Source organism: Panicum virgatum, chromosome 9N, assembly GCF_016808335.1.
Source record: "Panicum virgatum strain AP13 chromosome 9N, P.virgatum_v5, whole genome shotgun sequence".
Classification (NCBI taxonomy): Eukaryota; Viridiplantae; Streptophyta; class Magnoliopsida; order Poales; family Poaceae; genus Panicum; species Panicum virgatum.
In genome coordinates, this window is record NC_053153.1 from 61,472,306 (window position 1) to 61,496,318 (window position 24,013).

The window sequence follows — 24,013 nt, forward strand, 5'->3', positions numbered from 1 at the left end:
GCCGTGATGAGCTCAACATGACGGACTGTGCAACTAATAACACCTAAAATCTCCGGCCACTGGAACTATAAGCACGACCACCAGGGTATTGGCTACGGTGTTCAAAACCACGACCCCGACCTCTGCCGCCACCATGGAACTCTGGGCAATCTGGTCTATCAGTGAAGGATTCATACTGGCCATGGCCAGAAGCATAACCCCGATGAGCTTCTCCATAAGCACCTCCAGCTGCAGCGGCAGGTGTTGCTGCTCCTGCTGGATGATAACCATGCTGCTCTCCAGGCAAAGCTGTTGGGTGATAACCATGTCGCTCCCCAGCCACAGAGTTATTGGCATAATGGCTCATGCTGGCCTGCTGGTATTGCTGCTGGCGTGCCAAAGATTCCTTACGCAGGAATTCATCTCTATAGTTTGCTTGCCGAGCCCGAAGTGCTAATAGTTTCTCCTGGTACTGCGTATTTATCTCCTTCAATCTCTGCAAAGAGACATAGGAAGCATGAAACGGTGGTTTTCTTGGTTTCAAATAACACATATAACTACCAATAAACAGAATGCAACAGCAACAACAGATAGTTCAATCAAATATAGCAGCTCCAGATTCCAGAGTGCTGTAAGGGTCACCACATTATACTAAATCCCTGTGGCGATATCCATTTTCCACGGTTCACTTGTTGAATATTAGAAATGCATATGATTATCAAGCATACAGTGTTTTTAAGAAAACATGGAATTTGAGTTCACCCGCACCCAACACCTTCAGTTAGCTGATTCATCCATTATTATAGAAACAAATCCAAGCATGAAGATCCCTTGAATCGCAATAATAGGGTAAGGAATGAATATATGGACAACCATATGAAGGGGCAATGTTAGAATAATTGCGCGGAAGCGATAACCCCAAAAACACAAAACCAAATCATAAGATTACATGAACGAGAACGACACCGAGGCACGATGTTTTTTAACGAGGTTCGGCGACATGCCTACATCCTCGGGGCATGACTACGGGCACTCCTCCCCATAAACAGCAGCTACACCGGCATCCGGGCACCACCGCAGCAACGCTACCGCCCACACCAGCCGCTAAGTCGTCTCACGGTTACACGGTAGTGCCCTCATATTTATGAGCCCAAGAGATACAAAGTATGACTCAAACTCTATCCCTAACCTACCATAACTCAACTCCAGTCGTAACCGAACTGTACACATTGTTGGGGTCACCACCTTCGGTCAGATCGCCGGAGGAACGCGAAGACATCGAGTCAAGGGCGAGCCGAAGGTCTACCAGCAGAAGGTGACACATCTTCGCGTGTCTTCGGGTCAGGAAGCGAAGACGGTGCACTCGGAAGACTAAAGCTGACGCCAGGAGCTATCGCGGAGGTGTTCCGTCTTCGCCGTTCCACGAGCAAGAAGACGGAGAGGAGCGAAGACTTGGTAACACGAGTCTCGCAGAGTACTTAGCAGCGGGTCCGGGAGCTTCGTCGGATGCGGCGAAGATGCCGGGGTCGGCGTGGGTCCCGCTGCTGAGCTGTGGCGCACTCAAGTTGTAACGGGCAAATTACGCTCGTATCTAGGAATATTCCGAGAATATTACCGTTGTAGGGGTGCAATAGAGTAATTGTACATTGAAGTTGTAACGCCACCTATAAATACCCTGTGTAATGTTCATTGAAGGGGATCTGGGGAAATGAAGAAAGATCACTTTATTACTTGACTTCCGTGTTGCCCATTACTGTTGTTGTGTTCGTCCGTTCCAGAGACACTCTCCACCAACACACATATTCGACACATATTCAACAAACTCCACCTTGGCGAATATGCACGCCACCTTGAAGCCATCCATGCTCGAACCTCTGTGTACCGAACTTGAGTTGTCTCCCTTTGCTGCTCACTTAGAACAGCCCGACGAGGCCACTGCCACCTCGCCGGCCGTCGGAGAGAACAACCCCATAGTTGCATTGCCATCCATGACTCCACCTTCAACAACGCTTCCCTTCAGCTTGTATTGGTGTGCACATGACTTCTCACCAACCATGACCGTTGCCTCCATGCATGACTCTCAAGGTCTTCTTATCAGGCGCCACCTGATACAGCCATCCTTCTTCATGCAAGATCCCAAGCGAAATCAGATTCATCCGTAGCCCTGGTACATGCTTCACACCCTTCAGTAGCATCTCATATCCATCACACATCTTGAATTTGATATCACCCACTCCTATGATACGATAACCCGAATCATCTCCCAAGTGAGCAAAACCACCATCCTTCTCAATGTATGACAAGAACCACTCCTTGTTTGGTGTTGCATGGAACGAACTAGCTGAATCCAACAACCACGCTTCTTCACAAGACTTTTCACTTGACACTGTGAGAACATCACCATCGCTATCCGAGTCATCCAGCTTCTTGGCAATCACCACACTTGCGGTTCCTCCACCCGTCTTCAGTTCCGGACACTCAGCCTTTTTATATCCCCATCCCTTGCACTTATAGCACTGCGATCCCTTCTTCTTCTTGTTGCCCTTCTTATCTTCACCACTCTGATCCCTCCTGACCATAAAAGTACTCCCAGAAGACTCTTCGTGTGAATTATTCTTCCTCCTCTGCTCATGAGAAAGCAAAGCAGAAACAACATCATCCACTTGCACCTTCTCCTTGCCATACGTTAGCGTAGTAACCAAGTGATCATAAGAGTCCGGCAATGAACACAGAAGAACAATCGCCATGTCTTCATCCTCAATCTTCACGTCGACCTTCCCTAGATCAGCAACTAATTGATTGAAGACATTCACATGCTCAGCAAGATCTGACCCCTCCTGCATCTTCAACCCATACAACTTTTGCTTCAGATACAACTTTCTGGTCAAAGTCTTGGACACAAACTTCTCGGCCAACTTGTCCCAAATCTTCTTAGGCGAGCTTTCATCCATGACATGGTACATGATCTGATCAGCGAGACACAACCTCATCGTTGCACATGTTTGTGCCTGCATCTCCTCCCACTTATCATCCATCTACCTTCACCGGCTTCTTCTCGCTGAGGGCCCTCGAGATACCCTGCTGAGCCAACAGGTCCTTCACTCTCGTCTGCCACAGCCCGAAGTTTCCGGTGTCAACGAACCTCGCCACCTCAAACTTGGAAGCCATCAACACCATCTGCCTGTTACCACATATCGCCGAAAAATCAATAACACAGGTGTACTGTACACACCACGTACCTCCAACACGTCGTGTGATCCCCTTCCTCACGTCCCGCCACGGACGCCGCACGATGCTGCAGCACCCACCTCCTACGTGTGCTGTGCTGACCTCCTCGTGCGGTCGCCGCCGTGTACTCCTACACAGCCACGCCGCTCGCAAGCCTTGTCGACCTCCTTGCCGTCGCACACGATAACGCCGACCCGTCTTCGAAGTCCGAACGCCGCCCGTTGTTCGCCTGTGCACCGCCGCAAGCTTCGGTTTCCACGAACAGCTTCTATTGCCTTCTGATGCAATCTTTGCGTCTGCTCTGTTTGTTTTATGGAGACTTGATCACCGCATCCAAATAAAATTGGATTCCTGCAGCAGTCCGTTACCTATTCATATTATGTAGGCCTTCCTTTTTTTTTCTTTCCCGTGATGCACATGTCCACCAATTAGCTTGCCATGCATTGTGGGCCCACCCCGTGGCCTATTCCTTCACGGAGTCAGAGTCCCAACGTCATGCACCCGTGAAATCGCCATGCACCATGGGATCCAGCCGTGACCTATTTCTTCATGAAGTCGGAGTCCAAAACCTGATCGGACTCTTGCACCAAAGAGCCTACCCAATAGCACGTCACCACTATAAACAAGCCTCACGCAAGGTAAGTTTGACCGAGCAAAAATAATTCCACATGCATGCATACGTATGCACTTCTAGCTCTACCTGCCAACGCCTCCTGAGTCCTGATTCTCACGGTGCACATGCTCACTGTGGCCCACGCGTGCACGTCCGAGCCAATGCCTGTGCCGTAGCCGAGCCAGGTGCCGCGCACGCCGCCGGTTGAACCTCCGCGTAATCTGCACTGCTGCTCGCTGTCGCCGGCACATATTACTTCAGATCATCATGAATCCCATGAACAAGCCATCTCCGTCAACACGTCAAGTCCATCATGGCTATTGCCACCATCGTTGCTGCTCCACCTTGAGTCTGCAACGACCATTCCGATCATGATCGACCACCTGTCAATCTGATCGCGAGTCGAAGCCGCCGTCTTCGTCCACGACGTCTTTCGGCCGCACCGTCGAACTTGGCCATCACGTCTGACCGGCCACTATCGAACAGCAGCCTGCAGCTGCTATCAACCCGATCTCCACGTCTGGATGCATCCCTGTTAATTGCAGCTCATTGGACGGTTCGAGCCACCCGCCCGAAGTGTTCAACACCACCGATCGAGTCGTCGATCGCCGCCATGCTCCACCTTGCGCCCTGTCCCTCCTGGACACCCTGTGCGACCTTGCGCGGTGTGGAACATGTGAGAGGATCTGAAGATGCCTAGAGGGGGGTGAATAGGCTAAATCTGAAATTTAAACACTTAAAATCTGATCAGAAACAGGTGACCCGGATTGTCCGGGACTGGGGTCCGGATACTCCGAGAAGTCCGGACTATCCGGATGTGAAACCCGGACTATCCAGGTCACAATGCAACGTGCACGAAAATAGCTGAATGAAGTGTGTAACTTGAATCAAACGAAATAGAGGTTACCAAGAGGTGCTTCTAAGATAGTTCTACCAGATGAGCTAGACAAGAACCTTGTAATCGAGTAGATCGACCTCAAACCCTAACAAAGTTGACTTGCAAGCAAATATCAAGTAAACAAGTAAAGAGATAACAAAAGACACAAGATTTGTTTCCCAAAGTTCACACCCAAAGGTGCTACGTCTCCGTTGAGAAAGAGTTCAAGAGATGGTGCTCAAGAACACCTATGCTCCTCACCCAAGGGCGAGACCAACGCTCAAGCCCGAGGTCACTTACTATGGGTTCCTCGGAGAGGAATGAAGCTTACAAACTTCCTGTGGAGCTCACAATGCAGCTTGAACCCTCACGAGCACGCCTAGCCGTCTAGGAGCTCAAAGCTCCAAGAGTAATAGATTTGAATCCACGGGCTCGACGAATAACTAGTGCTCAAGGGTTGGAATGGATGCTCACTAGCTTGAATCTCTTCTCTTGCAAGTCTCTCACTTGAATCCCTCAAGAAATCTCTCAAGAATCAAAGGGAGGGAGTGAGAGGACTTGTTCTAGGGTTAGGAGCAATTCTGGTTTGAAAATGAGCAAGAGAGAGAGAGAGAGTGAGGGGGTAAGAGGGGTATTTGTACCCCACACTCAGGAAACTAGCCGTTGGCTAAAAGGTACCCGGATACTCCGGGTAAAGTGTCCGGATACTCCGGACACCCGGACTATTCGGGCTGTAGTCTGGACAATCCGGACCCAACACGGTGTCTCACTCAAGGCTGCTTCTTTCTTGATTTTTTTCTTTTTGTGTGACAAAGATCTCTCATAGGTTTTATTTAGGTTCCTTGAGCACTAGAACTCGGTCACAACCTTTGAATCGACGTCCCCCTTAATAGTACGGCGTTCCTAAACTCAATTAAAAAATCAAAAATCTAATTCTAGAGTTTATCTCCAACACCGCTTTTCATTTCCTTTTTGAGGGGCGTACTTCATCACTTTCAAGCGTTTATCCAACCGTAGCTCCTGCACACATGCTCAATCAACACATTAAGTGTACATGGTTTTGTCGTCAAACACCAAAACCCACTTAGGGGCCTAGATTCCTTTCAATCTCTCCCTTTTTGGTGATTGATGACAACACCATGTACTCCATTTGATAATCAAAACAAATATAACTCAATTATATAAAGAGCCCCCCTAGAAGTATGCCATTGAATTTGAATTTCAAATTTGACTTCACAAACGTCAAATGATGGCAAAAAGATACAACACAAGTCACTCTTTATATAAAAATTCAGTGGGGTGAGTGTGTGTGCACTAAAGAATCGATCGTGAATGCTTATGACAAGCCATGCACACAAAAAGGTGTGTTTGCACCCTGAGGCCCGGACTATCCGGACCAAACACTGCAAACACAAACAACATTTCATCATTTCAAATTCTATGAATCACACTATCACATATTTGCCTTAAAACATAATAGATAGACAATCTAATCCACAGAATAGCACACATTGCATAAGATTTTCAAGCCACAAAGTCCTTACATGATAGATAGATAAAGATCGATCTCAAAGTTCTCAAAGTTCACAACTAAACCAAATAGAGTACCAAGTGCCACACACACGATAGATAAAGTCTTACAATCCGATACAAGCGCGAAGCGCTAAATGGATACGCGATAAATGGATACATGATCTTTTCACTCCCCCTTTGTCAACAAGCGCCAAAAAGGGAATGAAAAACACATGAAGCATCACTCATTGGCGTCGGGAACGTCGTCATAGGTGTCATCATCGTCATCATCGGAGTCGCGATGCTCGTGGTAGCCCTGTGGCTCTTCTTCTTCGGTCTCCTCGTCCTCATCAAATATCTCTTGACCGGCAGGAGGATGATGAGGAGCATGAGCAGTGCGGCTGACCTGGCGGCGATGCTGGCGAGGAAGAGGTACAAAGGCTGGCTCAGGAGCAGCATCGGCGGCATCCCACTCGGCGAAGGGATCGTCGAACTCTGGAAGCGGATCATGGGCATCCATATGGAGGCCCGTGTGAGCCTTGACGGTCTGAATGTCCCGGCGGTTCTCATTCACTTCAGAGGCAATAGTCTTGCACATGCAGAAGATGCTACGAAGCACTCTCTTCATGAATGAATCAGTGCGGTCACGGCGAGGAATGCCCGAGTAGCTAGGTGCAGCAGAAGAAGAAGGTCCAGCGTCTGGCCTGGAGACCCTGGTGGCTCCAGCATGCCTAGGAGGAGGAGGTGGTGCATCACCCGAGCGAGGACGAAGGTGAAGAGCCTCATGCTTGTGATCCTTTGGGAAAGAGATCTTGGTCACCCTCTCAATCATATACATGATATATGGTGCAAATGGGAGATGCTTGTCTGGATCGATCATCACCCTCCTAAGCTCATTCCACATGTAATCCATGATGCAGAAGGGGCGGCCACCCGGCAAAGTCCTTGCTAGGAGATTCACTGCATTGTGACGAAGAGCTGTGCCATCTCCTTTCTTGGCATCAGTAGTGCTTCTGAAAAACTGATTCAACCCATAGTAACATGGCAGAAGAGTACTTGCATTGCCTTCATTTGCTAACATGGGGTTGAAGAACAGCTCTGGCACTTGACGACTCCTAATTACTTCCTCAACATGAATTGGATCATGCTTCTCATCTTTGGAACCAAGTCCAAGAAGCCTCGAGAAGGTCATGTAATCAATGCCATACTTCTCTCCCTTAGTGGTCCAATAGAAAGTGAGCCGATGTTCATCATAGTACAAAGAGGAGTGAAACTGTGCAAGGATCTCGGTGTTCCAATTGTACCTGAAACCCATGATGTCATAGAGCCCAAACTCCTTGCATATCTCCATGGCGGCATTGTAGTGTGGATCATTGAGCTTCTCAAAGTAGGGCCAATCCACATACTTGCATGGGACTATGGGAGCCTCCGACCCCTTTAGCACAACAGTCAAATAGAAGTCATGGTGAAGCTGACACCAGAAACACCTCTCAAGGCCCTCATTTTTCTCAAGTCTATAAACATCTTCTTGTCTAGCATTCCTTAGTGCCACTTCTTGCCCACTATAGTTTCAAGGTAAATCAAAGGCAAAACCCTCTTCAATCTGTGGGCGAGCAAGTCTGGGATATCTCTCATACCTCCTCTGATCTGGATCAAAGTCAACTTGTAGGCGAGGAGGAGTCTGTGGGCATATGTCATGAGCAATACCTCGCCTCTGAGGGTTGGCCCTGGCTGGAGGGGGATTTGGCCCGCTCTACAAGATGTATGGAGCACGGCGAGGCTCATGAGCTGGAGGTGCCTAACTGCTACTGCCCACAGTTTCCTTACCGGGGCGACGGCGAGGACGCAGCTCGCGCCGAGGAGGGCTAGGAGGTGACTCATCATCTTGCCTTTGAGTGCTTGGATCATGGCGCTGCTTCACCCTGCGCTCTCTACCCATTGCCTGGACAAAAGAATGGATAGAAATTGATGCTTAAGACTAGGTGGAATTGAGATTTTAGGCTTCGAAAACAGCCGGGTCTGGACAGTCCGGGGTTCAGGCCCGGATACTCCGGGGTCCGGAGTATCTGGGATCCAAACCCGGACTAACCGGGCCAGGTGCCCGAAACCCAATCTCGGCCAAAAACTAAGATTTCTCCAAGGAATTTGAATGGAATTGAATCTACAGGTTTCTATTAGATCCTAGAGGAGAATGCCCTAGAGGAAACCCTAAGAATCCTTCTACATTTTGAGACCGGGAGAGTTTGAAGTTCAAAAATACCTTGAAACCATCGAGAACGCACGAGAACTTCAAATCCAATGATTCTCCGGAGTTTCCAGAGTGGAGGAGAACCTTCCCTCAAGATTTGGCGAGATTCTAATGGAGGGAAGGTGGAAATCGCCCCTAGGGCGAAATAGGGTTGAGAGTGGCGGCGTGGGGAAGAAGAGAATGAGGGTAACGGTTAAAAAACCCGACCCCACGCGGCATATATACCTAGGGTTAAGCTGGTCCGGACTATCCGGACATGGAGTCCGGACAATCCGGCTCCCCCTGAAGATGTGAAGATGTGCTTGTGCAGAGATGAATTTTGATTGATATTGAATGAAGATCTAGTGGCTTGAGACACATTACTTACTTGAGATCAACCAACAATCAATCAAGATGAACAATGACCTCAAATAGGCAATGGAGAAAAATCCAAACTTTTTCAAAAAACACACTTAAAAGATTTGTTTTGAAATGAAGTTACTTTTCAAAAGATCCTATACTAGTTTCACCCAAGTGTGTACAAGAATTCAAGCTAGGTTATGAGAATCCAGAATATTTAGCTCACTCCTCAAAGCACAAAACCTTTGCTCATCTAGAGGCTTAGTAAAGATATCGGCAATTTGCCCATCGGTGCTTACATGTCGTAAAGCAATACTCCCTTAGCCTCATGATCCCATAAGAAATGATGTCTTATATCTATGTGCTTTGTTCGGGAGTGTTGCACCGGGTTGTTAGCTAGTTTGATTGCGCTCTCGTTGTCACATAAGAGAGGAATCACACTAAAATGACAACCAAAGTCACTCAATGTTTGCTTCATCCACAAGAGTTGTGCGCAACAAGCACCGGCGGCGACATATTCGGCCTCCGCCGTGGACAAAGCAACCGAATTTTATTTCTTTGAGCTCCATGCTACCAAGGACCGACCAAGAAATTGACAAGTCCCCGTAGTACTCTTTCGATCTACTTTACAACCGGCATAGTCTAAATCGGAATAGCCAAGTAGGTCAAAAGATGAGCCTTTGGGATACCACAAGCCAAGGTTAGGAGTGAAAACTAAATATCTCAAGATTCTTTTAACCGCCATCAAATGACATTCTTTCGGATTAGCTTGAAACCTTGCACACATGCACACACTAAGTATAATATCGGGCCTAGATGCACAAAGGTAAAGAAGAGATCCAATCATGGAGCGATATACCTTTTAATCCACGGCCTTTCCTTCTTCATTGAGATCAAGATGTCCTTGAGTAGACATTGGAGTTTTGATGGACTTGGCATCTTCCATGTTAAACTTCTTTAGCATATCTTTAGTGTACTTTGTTTGACTAATGAAGGTGCCATCCTTGAGTTGCTTGATTTGAAATCCAAGGAAGAAGGTCAACTCGCCCATCATGGACATCTCGAATCTCTTTGTCATAATACTACTAAAATCCTCGCACCAAGTTTGATTAGTGGAGCCAAATATAATGTCATCGACATATATTTGGCACACAAAGATATCTTTATCAACTTTGCGAGTGAAAAGAGTAGGATCGGCTTTGCCTATCTCAAAGCCTTTTCTTAAGAGAAAGTCCTTAAGGCATTCATACCATGCTCTAGGAGCTTGTTTTAGCCTATAGAGCAACTTATGGAGCTTGTAGACGTGGTTTGGAAACTTGGGGTCCTCAAAGCCCGGTGGTTACTCCACATATACCAATTCAGAGATCGGTCCATTGAGAAACGCGCTTTTCACATCCATTTGATATAGCTTGAAATCATGGTGAGTAGCATAGGCAAGTAATATACGAATTGACTCAAGCCTAGCTACGGGAGCATAAGTTTCACCGAAATCCAACCCTTCAATTTGTGTGAATCCTTGAGCAACCAACCTAGCCTTGTTTCTTGTTACCACACCATTTTCTACTAAGGACCAGACTTCATTCCGAGTGAAGTTGTTCAACTCCTCTTGCATGGCCATCACCCAATCCGGATCATCCAAGGCTTCATCTACCTTTAGTGGTTCCAAGGAAGAAACAAATGAGTAATGTTCACAAAAGGTAGCCAAACGAGAACGAGTAGTTACACCTTTAGTTATGCTTCCAAGGATGTTGTCCACCGGATGATCCTTTTGGAAACTATGATGTACTCTTAGATGAGGGATTTGCGTTTGTTGTTGAACTTGTTGAGCCTCTTCTTCAACTTGAGGTTGATCTTGATGATCGAATGGTGATTCTTGACCCATATCCCGGACACTCCGATCCTCTTTCCGGTTGGACCGGATTTGAGACCCAGAGTCTCCGGCTTGATTTCCGGAGTTTCCGGAATGCGCGGCGGTATGTGTTCTTGATGCACTTGGAATCACCATCTCATCCTCATCTTGATCTTCTTGTTCTGGAGACTTTATCTCTCCAATGGCTAGCTTCTTGATTGCCTTACTTGATGATTCCTCCAATCCTACAACATCATCAACTTGCTCTTCTTGAGAGCCATTAGATTCATCAAATGTCACGTGACACGCAATCTCAACGCAATTGGAGGCTTTGTTAAAGACGCGATAGCCGTGAGCATTTGAGGCATAACCAAGAAGAAAACCTTCGTCTACTTTAGGAGCAAACTTAGAGCTTTTGTTTTTCTTATTTAGAATGAAACACTTACTCCCGAAGACCCTAAAGTAGGATACGTTGGGCTTTTTACCAAGAAGAAGTTCATACGCCATCTTGTTCAAGATCTTGTGGAGGTAGAGGCGGTTGATTGCATGACACGCCGTATTGATTGCTTCCGCCCAAAATTGATCCGAGATCTTGTATTCATCAAGCATTGTTCTTGCGGCTTCTATGAGAGTTCTATTCTTCCTCTCAATAATTCCATTTTGTTGAGGTGTGTATGGTACCGAGAACTCATGACCAATTCCTTCTGCATCAAGATACTCTTCTAGGTTGGTGTTCTTGAATTCGGTGCCATTGTCATTTCTTACTTTTTTGATCTTGGTTTCAAACTCGTTTTGGGCTCTTTTTGCAAATTTCTTGAATGTTTTTTGTACTACACTTTTGTCATACAAAAAGAATACCCAAGTGAAATGAGAATAATCATCAACAATGACAAAACCGTATTTGTTACCACCAATGCTTATATAAGCCACCGGCCCGAAGAGATCCATATGGAGGAGTTCAAATGGCTTGAGGGTGGCGACGATACTCTTTGATGGATGTGGAACACCAACTTGTTTTTCCGCTTGGCAAGCACTACACACACGATCTTTCTTAAAGGAAACATTTGTTAGTCCTAGGATGTGATCCCCCTTTAGAAGCTTGTTGAGATTTCTCATCCCAATGTGAGCTAGTCGGCGATGCCATAACCAACTCAAGCTAGACTTTGCCACCAAACATGTGTCAAGTTGAGTTTTCTCTTGTGAAAAGTCCACAAGGTATAGCTTTCCCTTGAGCACACCCTTGAAAGCAACGGAGTCATCACTTCTTCTAATGACGGACACACCCTCATTAGTAAAAAGACAATTGAAGCCCGAGTCACAAAGTTGTGAAATGGACAACAAATTGTACCCAAGTGTGTCGACTAAAAGCACCCTTGAGAGATTGAATTATAAGTTTAGAGTAATGTTACCGGTTCCAAGCACTTTTCCTCTTTCATTACCGGCAAATGTGATGTAGTGATCACCACTTGATTTTGTCAAAAATTCAAACATACTCTTTTCTCCGGTCATATGATTTGTACATCCACTATCGATCACCCAAGTTGATCCACCGGAGGAGTATCCCTACAAAATAAAGTTACTCTTTTCTTTTAGGTACCCAACAATACTTGGGTCCTTGAATGTTAGTCACAAGCACCTTGGGCACCCACACACAACTCTTTACTTTAGTGTTAAAAGTGCGGTGACCAACAAACTTAGCAACCACTTTACCACAGTGGTTTCTAGTCAACACAAAATCCGCATAAAAGGATACATGTGATGTCGGTTCTTGTGTTTGTGACTTGCTTGAATTCTTGAACTTGTCTTGCTTTGATGAGGATGCAACAATCTTGGCACCTTCATCACATGTAGTTCCTCTCTTGATGAACTTGACATAACTTGATGATTGATTCTTCTTTTCTCCCTTGCGAATGGGAGTAGTCATGTTCACAAGACCTCCATTGGCCCCCAATGCGGCAGTCTTGTTGTTCTTGACATATAGAATGGATTATGGAATGCCTTGCTCATTCTTCCCAAGGCCTTTGCCTTTCTCAAATCCAAACTTGCTCATGTATCTTGAGCCAAATCCCTTGGTATGCTTCTCAAACTCACCTACCCTTGAGTCGGGATTTGCTTTGGATGATTGCTCACTTGGATCTTGTAGCAATTTGGTAAGCCTACTAATTTCTTTCTTCATGGCATTAATCTCAACATGGTTAATAGCACAAGTTTGAATATCAACATTATAACAACGTGCACAACAATTGCTAGTTGATGGAGTGAATGAACTAGATTTCTCACTAGCTTTTGAGAAGATCTCAAGAGTAGTGTTGTGCTCAACCTCAAGTGCCTTGTGAATGGCTTGTAAGCTTGTAAAGCTTTCTTGAAGTTTTACATTTTCACTTCTCAAGTTAACATTGGTGTCCTCTACCAAGGAGTATTTCTTGGTTAAGTAATTCACTTTTTCTTTTTCATTAGTGAGCAACTCTCTTACCTCAAGAAGAATGTTATCATTGGTCTTGAGAGAGTCCTTAATTCTCTTGTTCTCCTTCCTTTCATAGGCAAGGTCCTTGTCAAGAGTCTTAGTGGTTTCTCTCTCAAGCCTAAGCAACTCCTCTTGAGATTCAAGAGTTTTTCTAACTCATCCACTTTCATCATTAGTTTCATTATTTTAGTTGCACCCTTTTTACCATATTGGCTAATTAAACTAGCAACTTCATCTTCCTCATCTAATTCATCATCCAATGAGTTGGGAGAATTTACCTTCACATTCTTGGCCATAAGACATATGATTGGATCTTGATCCTCATCATCGGTGAGATCTTCAAATATTGTTGTGGAATAATGAGGAGAGGCCTTGAATGCCATAGTAGCAACATCTTCATTCTCGGATTCACTTTCTTCTTGAGAATCCCATTCTTGACCAAGGTGAGCTTCACCGGCTTGTTTCTTGTATCTTGGTCTTTTTTTTCTTGGAAGAGCCTTCTTTGTCATCTTTGTCCTTTTTCTTCTCTTCCGGACAATCTGCAATGAAATGTCCAAGTTTCTTGCATCCAAAACAAGGCTCATACTTGCCCTTGTTCTTGCCATAGTTGCGGAAGTTGCCCTTTGTAAGAATCACCGGGGTGTCCGACCCTAGAGGGGGAGGGGGTGAATAGGGTCGCTAATCGCTTTTTAACCTAGGGCTCAAACTACTTGCATAAGATAAACCTAACACGTCCTATACATGCTAGTTATGACTAAGGTTTATCTTTGTGACTCTCTACTTACCCAAAATTCGATTCATGCCACCACAACTCCATGAATTTGGGTTTCATGTTCAAAATCATGCCACTCAATGGCATGGATTTCAACATGAAATCCAATTTCAAGAAGTTGTAGTGGCATGGATCCAACTGACCCAAATACTTGCAACCTATAGCCAATCTTAAACAAACTAACTAGGAAAGTAAAGGCACGTAAGATAAAGTAAATGCGGAAACGTAGTATGGTAAGTAAAGAGGTAAGTGCAAGAGGGATGCAAACTCCCGAGTAGATACGGTCATGTAATGTGGGTCGGCACAAACGCCTACGTCCACGGGACACCGAGGCTCTTCCGATCACCGTCTTGCACTATGCCACCAAGGCGATGCCGGCAAGTAAAGGCAAGTGCCCACAAGACACCGAGTCTCGTGCACCGCCACCGTCTCTCTCGGTCACTCAGCCGAAATCCACTACGGAGCTTCTCCACCAAGGAGGGTGTCGGTGTCCCGACCCAGGGGCCTGGATCCCAACTAGTAAATGTTGCGTGTTTCCTCGTCCCAGATGATGTTGCAAGAGGCAACACAGTAACACACGGTTTATCCTGGTTCCGACCGTGGGGCCGTACGTCCAGCAAAGGGGGTGTGCGAGGGCACTGTATTATATTGCACCCAAAGGGCTTGTAGTAGGGGATACAAGCAATGCGAGAGAGGGAGGGAAGCTCCCAGGTCTCTGCTAGATGGGGAGTCGGGTATGGCGATGATCGTGAATGTAGGTGACCATAGTAGCTGAGGCCTAGAAGCGTCTGAGCGTCCTCAGAGAGCCAGAGAGAGAGAGAGAGAGCCCCCCTAAAGGAAGTCCGCCTCCTCCTTTTATAGTCACAAGGAGGGGCGGCGCACATGAGTGGGGGCATGGAAGTCGTCGTTTCCCCCCGAATCGCGGGGTACAGTGACCGAATACTGTAGGAAGTTCACTGCGGGGCATGGCGTCAGGCATGGCAGTCATCCTGGATATCGTCCTTGGTCCTGTGTAGATCGCGCCAGCGTCCTGTCAGCCCCTGCATGCGAGGCATGTGGTGGTCCCGGACCCCTCTGGACAAAGTACCGGTGTGCGCCCTAAGGAGGTCCGGGGGTTGCGTGGAGGTTCCGGACCTCTCGAGGGGGGAGGTCCGGGACTTCAGCTGCATGTGCTGAGCATTCTTCGAGGGGTACGTGGCATCGCCGGGCCCTTTCCCAAGCAGGAGGCGGGTCCGGGGCCATGCGTATGATGAGGTGGAGTCCGTTCAACCGGAGTTGGCAGAACAGTAATGGGGACTATGCTGAGCGCGTTTTGTCCCGCATCACAAGTTCCACAGTGCTGCCACAGCGTCCGGGATGGCGGCGCAGTGACCGAAGTCGGCGGATGGGACTCCGGTCGCAGCCATCATGAGGAATGGCGGTCTGACACCGTCTGTCCTGGGCGCCGTGGAGGAGTGGTCGGCTTTTAATTCCCCCGTACGGCGAGCGGTTGAGCGGCGGGGCCATTTGTCCTTTATGCCGAGGGGTGGCCTCGAGCGAGGCGGTGATGAGTCGCATGCTCGAGGGTAGGTTCGCTACCCTCGAGCGAGGCGGAGATGCGTTGCTTGCTCGAGGGTAGTTCCGCTACCCTCGAGCGAGGCGGAGATGTGGGTCGCAGTCGAGAGGTCTCGACGGGAGCCCTCGAACGAGGCGGAAACCACCCCTCGGTCCGAGGGGAGCGTGGATGGGCCGCACCGTGTCGGTGGGCCATGCGTTTGGGCTTCTTTAAGTCCTTTCCTTTATTTTGGATTGGAAGGAGGCCGTGGGCCTTCGTGGGCCCAGTTGCCTTAACATGTGTTTGCGTTTTAAAGCGATATTAGTACCCCAATTAGGGCGTTCCTAATCGTGGTACCCGACAGTAGCCCCCGAGGCTTTGGTCGAGTCAAAGGATTCGGCCAAAGGGTGATTCGGCGATTTCCCCCTTGACGTGATGAGTCAAATGCCGCGCACCCGTCAGACGCGCCTAAGCGCCAGTCCGGCGGATGTGACAACACGCCGGTCGGGGTAGTGAGCCCGCGGGGGGAGTACTTCGAGGCGCGCGCCTCTTTGTTTGTTTGTTTCAAGGACAAGACGTGTCCGCGCGCTGAGGGGGGCTAGGGCGACAATGGCGCCCGTTGCTTGGCAGCTGGCACTTTCGTCGCACTGTCCCACACTCAGGGCCTTGGCCCTGCCTTCCCTGGTTGCCTAGCGGCGCGCCGTTCGAGGGCAGTCGGCCTGAGCCGATGCTGCACCGCTTAGCGTCCAGGGGCTCAGCCCCGCTTTATTTCGTTCGGTTGCGTCTGCGATCCAGCTCGTGGAGTGCCGCGCCGTCACGGGCGATCCAAGCCTCCGCTCTTCGACACGCTTGAAGCTTGGTGCCTGACGCAGCTATAAATAGGGGTCGTGGGGTTCCCTTTCCTCTCCAACCTCCCAGCTCTGTCTTCTAGCATTGCCCAAGTCTCAATGTTTTCCTTTGCCTTTTGTGGCCGGCCCCCAGATGGGGTGGCCTGGCTTTTTTAGGCTTTGGTGCTAGAAGAATGCTTGCGAGCGGTGGGGGAAGACCGGAGTGGGCGTGCGCACCATCCCTCAGCTTAAGTGGGATTCGTAGGAGTGCATTGGGCCCGTGGGGTCCTGCTCCTGCGATGTCCCCTAGCCTGAAGGGGGATGGAGACGCCTAACCATGGCGTTAGTGCCAGGTTGGGTGGCTGTTCTTCGCATCGTCCCCCCGGCAACAAGGTTGCTCTCGGGAAGACGGTGCGGAGGGCGCTGTCCGCCAACTCGACCCCCCGCGTGGTCTTTGGTGGAGGAGACGCTAGAAGAAAGCTTGCGAGGAGAGCATCCCGCTGGACCCGTGCGGCCTGGGGGCTGCTCCTCGCATCCCTAGCAGCCTGGCCGTTGCTTCAGCCAGGGGCTCGGTGCCTTTCTTCGTCACTCGCTCCCCCCAAGACAGGGAAAATTGCCACGTAGGTGGCAATGTGTTTGTATCTTGCGACGGGTTCGCGCCGGTAACCCTTTGTAATCTTTATTTGCATTGAGCAATAAAGTCTCTTTTCCCCTCCACGGGGAGGATGACCGAGGGTATAGGGATGTACAGAGAGTTACGACCCTCGAATATGTGTGAAGTTTCCTTCGCGGGGGCGCGTCAGCGCACCCGCGGGTGTAGCCCCCGAGGCCTTGGAGGAGTGTTTGTACTCGTCCATGGGCTATAAACGTTGCACCGCTGGGTTGCCTCACTGGGGTGGCCATCCAGCATCTTTTTTCAGCTGGTAACGGCACTCTTTCAGCCGCCTTCGGCATTCTCCATGCTGGTACAACAACCCGGCGTTCAACTTAATCATCAGGGGAGCGTACGTTAACAGCGAGGGATTTGGTTATGCACGTGGAGCTTCACAATTGACGGTCGTCGAATTGTTTGAGGGTGCGGTCTGAACCGTGGTGTGCGATGAGCCCCCGAGCCTAGGCCCTTGTGAAGGCGTTCAGGGGAACCCTCGACTTTGATTACGATCCTCGTCGCCCTTGCGCAGGGAGGAGGGGTGAAGTGCACCACGCTACCCATGCCCGGGCCGCGAGCTATGGCTGCTTCGGTGAGCTGTTAGCAGGTTGTTCAAGTGGACGTCCGTGCCCTGTTCGATAAGGGTCGGCTCGTGGTCCATAGACACGTCACATAAAGCACTTGCGAAAGTTCGCTAGGCGGGGCTCGGACACATTCGATAGGGTCCAAGGGCTCGATGCTCTCCCTCGATGGGAACCCACTTCTAGGCACCCTCGACTGGCCTTGAACACTACGTAGGATGTCTCGAACTCTGCGTTCGAGGGTAGCTTGTATGGCACATCCATGCAGTCCCTGACTCTAGCGATCTGGCGCGCCTGTCGAACCCCCCGACTGGCCAGGCTTCGAACCCCTGATCAGTAAGGCCTCGGAATGCGATTCCTTCGAGGGTAGAGAGACCTGGGAGGGAATATTCCATCATGATTCGAGAATGACGCGGAGTCACGAGTCATGCGCGCGGGTCTTCCACTGGTGGTGGACGACGTGACCCGATTCGTGCGGTACGGTGCGGGCGCGCCTTTTCAGGCGGCAGCCTCGGGCAGACAAAGTGGCGTGGGCGGCGGCTGACGGATGGGATAGCGCAACAGTCACGCTCGCCCGCCGGTTACCGTGCCGCAGTTATTGCTGCGTGCGTGCGTGGGAGACTCCGCGATCGTGGGGCCCAGCCGTCAGCGACAGCGAAATCTACCGCATTCAATGTAGTAGATTCGGGCTGTGGCTGCGGCTCCGCCCATCACGGTGAATAAAAACGAAGAGAAAGGGGGTGTTTGGGCTCACCTGGCCATTTGCCGTCATCCTACTTCGCCTTCTCCGCCTCCCCTGCATCCTGAGCCTTAGCCATTTCGGAGCCTCCACTCCCGCATTCCCCCTCGACTCGCAGAGATGTCAGACATCCAGGAGCCTCTGCCGTGGGGGAAGTCCTCCGCCACCGTGGCGGTTCTGGAGCAGCTGGTCGCCAACCGGCTGCTACCGCGGATCTCCGACTCGGGGGGCGCCGGCGTGGATTTCCCCGCACCCGGACGAGACCGAGCCGAAGCCCCCGGAAGGCTACATCGTGAGCTTCGTACGCCTCCATGAGCAAGGCTTCGGCATCCCCGTCAGCAGGTTTATGTGGGCGTTGTGCGACTACTATGGAGCGGCGCTGCACAACTTCAGCCCCAATTCCATCTCGCAGGTGGCGGTCTTCGTCGCTGTCTGCGAGGGGTACCTCGGGATAGAGGTACACTGGGATCTCTGGATCCACCTGTTCCGCGGCGAAATCTTCGTCGAGAGCGTGCGGGGCCAACCGAGGCGATTTGCCCGAGCTAGTGGCCTGACGTTCCACGTGCGCCACTCCCGGAAGAACCTCTACATCCCGAGCAGGATGACGACGAACAACGCCGGGTGGAGCCGAGGGTGGTTCTACCTTCGGAACTACCGTGGCGCGCTCCCGGCGTTCACCAACAGAGTTTTCCAGGAGCGACCGCCGAAGTGGGACTGGGGGGTGTCGCCCCCAGCGCAACAAGACAAGCTCGAAGTCCTCACTGACGCGCTGGCGCATCTGGCGAGGAAGGGGTTGACGGCAGCGGCCGTCATCGCAAACTTCCACCGGCAGAGGGTGATCCCTCTCGTGGAAAGGGCCCTGCCGATCTTCGAGCTCACCCCCGAGAGCCAGGTTGAGGGCTCGAGGACGTCGTACAAGCTGCTTTCCCGCACCACCGCTGCCCAGAGAGCAAAGTATGCGGTGGCGGAGTTCCCCCGCGATCTCGAGGATCTTTGGAGAATCAAGATGCGCCCCGAGACGGGATACATTTCGCTGGTAAGTTTTGATTTCGAATCCTGCTGTGTCTTGTGTAGCCCCTTTTCCTGACTCGAACTCGGGCATGCTTTGCAGGGGTTGAGGTGTGGCACCTCGAAGCCCCCGATCTTGGAAGAACGCCAAATCAACCGCCTCCACGCAGAGAAGATGAAAAGGCGAAAGGATGCGGCGGAGGCAAAGGTCGAGAGGAAGAGGAAGAGGAAAGCGAAGCATGACAAGGCGTGCAAGCTTGCTCGCGTGGAGGGGAAGCCGCGGCCCGCCGCGCCTGAGTCCTCGGAGGAGGACGTGGAGGAGGCCTCGGGTGCTAAGGACCACGCTATGGGGAGCGACGGGGCAGCAGCGGGCGCGAGCCCCCCGCCGACCTACCAGTGGGAGGATGACGAGGTCGAGCCGGTGCCACCGGAAGAAACAAGGGCCGTGGCAGAGCCATCGGTGCGTCCGTCCCTCGAGGGTGTGGAGCGGGAGTCGTCCCCTCCGGCAGCCGGTGAGGAGACGCCCGCGCCCCAGGTGCTGATCCGTGGCGACGAGGCTGCGGCGGGCGCGGAGTCGTCCATGCTGGCAGCCTCGAGTCACCAGGCCGACACGAGGGGGGAGCCCTCGGGGCAGTCTTCGAGGGGCGGCACGGTGCCGTGGGCCCGAAGAAGCGCCACGAGGAAGCGGAGCATGAGTGCTCGATCCGGGTAAGTAAACTTTGGATTTTGTTTCTGTTGCGACTTTAGTCGATTTTTTGATCCCGTTGTTCTCAACCTCTGTTCCTCGATTTCCAGCCCCGGGGCCGTCGCCAAGGATGCGGTGCAGCTTGCCCCAGCTAAGGCCCTCAAGACCGGGGTGCGCAGCACACCGCACATGGCGGTGCAGCCCCTGCCTGCCGTTGACCTCGAGGCAGCGGCCGCGAAGCTACGGGAGGCCATGGCTCAAGGGGCCCAGGCGGCCCAGCAAGCTTGGGCACAGGAGGAGGAGGGCGACGCCGGCCAGAGCGGTGCTGAAGCAGCCGCTCAGGCTGACGACGCCGAGGAGGCCGGCCGGGGCGGTGCAGATGGCGCCGCCCGGGCGGACGTCGAAGTTGAGGCTGGTCAGGGCGGCGCGGCCAGCGCCGGCCGACCGGATACAGGAGGAGAAACTAGCAAGAGGGCACAGGAGCGCCCCGCCGACCATGTGGAGGAGGAGACCCTCGTCCTCGAGCCCGTGAGGGTTGAGGTCGAGGGCGTCGCAGAGGAGGAGACGGCGCAAGGGGCGCCGGGGGTGGAAGAAGCCACCGTCTCGGAGCCTACCGAGGCCCGGGACGAGGGTACCGTCGCGGCGGTGCCTCCGCCAATGGCGCAAGGGAGCGTGGTGGCAGTGGTGGAGCTGTCGGACAGCAGCGAGGAGTACGGGGACTCGGTGGATATCGATCCCGCTGCTGCGGCAAGTGCCACCGCACACATCGCCGAGTTCGCATCGGCCGGCGCAGATGTGCTCGAGGCAGGGACGTCTGAGGGGCCTCATCACGGGGCAATCATCCCGTCCGGGCTCCCCTCAGAGTTTCTCCGCAAGGAACAAGAGGAGGAGGAGGTCTGGAACGCGCAGGTCAACGTCGGTCGCGAGATCTTGCAAGCCCTCGACCGCGCCTTCCAGCTCCATCAGAATATGGATTACCAGGTCAGCCAGGTAAATACTTCCCCCTGAAAATTGTTTGGATTCGGTTTGACTTTAACGTGTCTTCACCCACGCCCTCCCACTTGCAGCGGCTGAGGGAAATCTCGCGCGAAAAGAGCGCCGAGATGACCCGGCTGTACTCCCAGATGAGCCAGCTCGGGTAGCACAACGCCGAGCTGGTGCTCAAGAACATCGAAGCCAACACGAGAATGGCGGATCTGGGAGCGCGTTAGCAGGCACTGGAGGAGGATCTGGCGCGGGTTACCGGTGAGTGGGATGTCCAGAGGGCCGCGGCAGAGCAGAAGGCTCGGGAGGCCGAGGCGCAAGCTGCCGAGCTGCAACACCTCCGGACGGCGCTCGAGGAGAAGGCTCGGGAAGCCGAGGCGCAGAGTGCCGAGCTACAGCGCCTCAGGACATCACTCGAGCGGCAAAAGACCGAGCTCCTCCACAAGGAGGTGGCCATGGTCGCGCTCACCAGGACCCTCCGGGAAATGGGCGGGGCCCTCGAGGAGAAGGAGGTGGCCCTCCAGAACGTGGGGACCGCCCTTAAGGAGAAGGAAGACTCCTTGTCCTCGCTCGAAGAGGCCGCCCGAACCCAGAGAAGGAGGTGCAGAGGAGCATCATGGGTAAGTACCTTCGAGTTTTTGCTGATTTGTTTCTTTTTGTAGCTTACGCTGATTTCCTTTGCTCAGAGCTGAAGCAGAAGGTGGCGGATGAGTCCGCGGCGAAGGAAGCAGTCCACACCGCGCTCACGGCGGCACAGGCGGAATTTGCTGAGCTGGAGCAAACCGCCGTGAGCGTGTGTCAAGGGCTCGAGGGAGAGGGTGGCGTCTCGGGCAGTTCGGTGATCAGCCGCCTGCGCGCTCTAGGCGGTTGGATTGCCGAACATGCCAAGAGCACCTTCCGCCTCGGGGTCCTGCGGGCCTCGCCGTGGCCTCGACACACTACCTCATGGATCTCCAGAGGGTGTCGTCGGGGTACGTCATTCCCGATGATGCTGATGCGGACGCCTCGTCGGCCATCATGGACGAAGCTGACGCAGCCGCGGAGGAGTTCGCCACAGTCCTCGCCGAGAAGCTCGAAGCCGACATCCCTCCCATTGCTGAATTCGACGCCACTGAAGACCCGCAAGGGGGGGATGGTAGCCTGTAGGGAAACTGGGCTTCGAAGCCCATGTAATAGATTAGTGTTTATCATAGTCACACTTTGTAAATCGTATCTTATGGATATAAGAAATTCGTTTTTGTTAAATCGACTGTGTGGCCCATCGAGGCCTTGTGCATTCGAGCCTATGTTTCTTTACTTTATTTCCGTGTTCTTGTATGCGACTTAGATAAACGTCTGCAAGGAATTTTGCATTCATAAGCAACGTAGGCGTAGGGTGGTGAGGGGGGTTCCGTATCCCGGAGGCGTAGGTGGCCCCACGACTCGGCCGGCCCCATACCGTAGTTGCTTACGCCTTGCGTCCGTTTTTTCCAAGGATACGAGAAGCTTAGAGGCGAGACGGAAATATTTCGAAAAACATTGGCGATTTTTTGGGGACGTTCGGGGGTTCCCCCCTAGTAGCCCCCGAGGGAGGCTCGACTTTGCCGAGGGTAAAGCCGAGCGTACCTCAGTGTTAGTGCGCATCCGAGCCCTCGAGGGTCCGGAAGGTTCCCAAAAAATAAACAAGTAAAGCGTACTTCTTTATTATTTCGGGAAATTGAAAATGCGAGTACAAATGATGTACAAATAGCTTGGAATGCTAAGGATAGAAGCGACGTAGCTGTTGTATGTTCCAAGCGTTGGTGAGGACTTCACCTTTGTCGTTTGCCAGCTTGTACGTGCCGGGTTTGAGCACCTCGGCGATTATGTGCGGTCCTTCCCATGGCGGTGAGAACTTGTGGCGGCCCCTGTTGTCCTGTCGAAGCCTGAGCACCAAGTCCCCTTTGCTGAGGTCTCGGCGCCGGACCCTCTGCGCTTGATACCTTCGTAGGGACTGCTGGTAGCGCGCAGAGTGTAGGAGTGCCACGTCTCTAGCCTCGTCCACTTAATCCAGCAAGTCTTCGCGAGCTCACTGGCTCTGCTGCTCTTGGTATGCCATGAGCCTCGGCGAGCCGTATTCCAGGTCCGTGGGGAGTATGGGCTTGGCGTCATAGACGAGAAATAACGGGGTGAAGCCCGTGGCTCTGCTTGGGGTCGTCCTCAGGCTCCAAATGACCGAGGGTAGCTCCGTGAGCCATCTTCGGCCAAATTTGTTCAGCTTGTTGAAGATTCTTGGCTTCAGTCCTTGGAGGATCATGCCGTTGGCACGCTCCACTTGCCCGTTCGTCTATGGGTGCGCCACAGCCGACCAGTCCACACGTATGTGGAAACTGTCGCAGAATGCCAAGAACTTCTTGCCTGTGAACTGGGTGCCGTTGTCGGTGATGATCGAGTTCGGGACCCCGAACTTGAAGACAATGTCGGTGAAAAATAGAACTGCTTGCTCGGACTTGATCTTGCCGATGGGTCGAGCCTCAATCCACTTGGAGAATTTGTCAACCACTACCAGCAAGTGGGTGAAGCCCCCGGGCGTCTTTTGCAGTGGACCGACGAGGTCCAGTCCCCACACGGCAAACGGCCATGTGATGGGGATGGTCTACAGAGCATGGGCCCGGAGGTGTATCTTTCGAGCGTAGAACTGGCAACCCTCGCAGGTCCGCACGACATCGGTGGCATTGGCGACCGCAGTGGGCCAATAGAAACCTTGCCGAAACGCGTTACCCACGAGGGTGCGCGGTGCGGTGTGATGGCCGCAGATGCCGGCATGGATGTAGCGGATCAGCTCCTTGCCCTCGGGGACGGCGATGCATCGCTGCATAACGCCCGAGGGACTGCGCTTGTACAGCACGTTGTCGATTAGGGTGAAGGACTTGGCCCGCCTGGCGAGGCGCCGCGCCTGAGCACGGTTCGAGGGTAGGACCACTCGAATCATCCAGTCAAGGTACTAGACGCGCCAATCTTGCGAAGTGGGGGCCTCGTCGACTTCCATTGCTTCGGCCTCGTCCGCGGAGGTGGTCCCGAAGTCAATGTCCATGGGTTCGGCCTCATCCGCCGAGGGGTTCCCGCCGGTGGTCCCGGCGGACGAGGGGCCTGGCTCCGCCGGATCC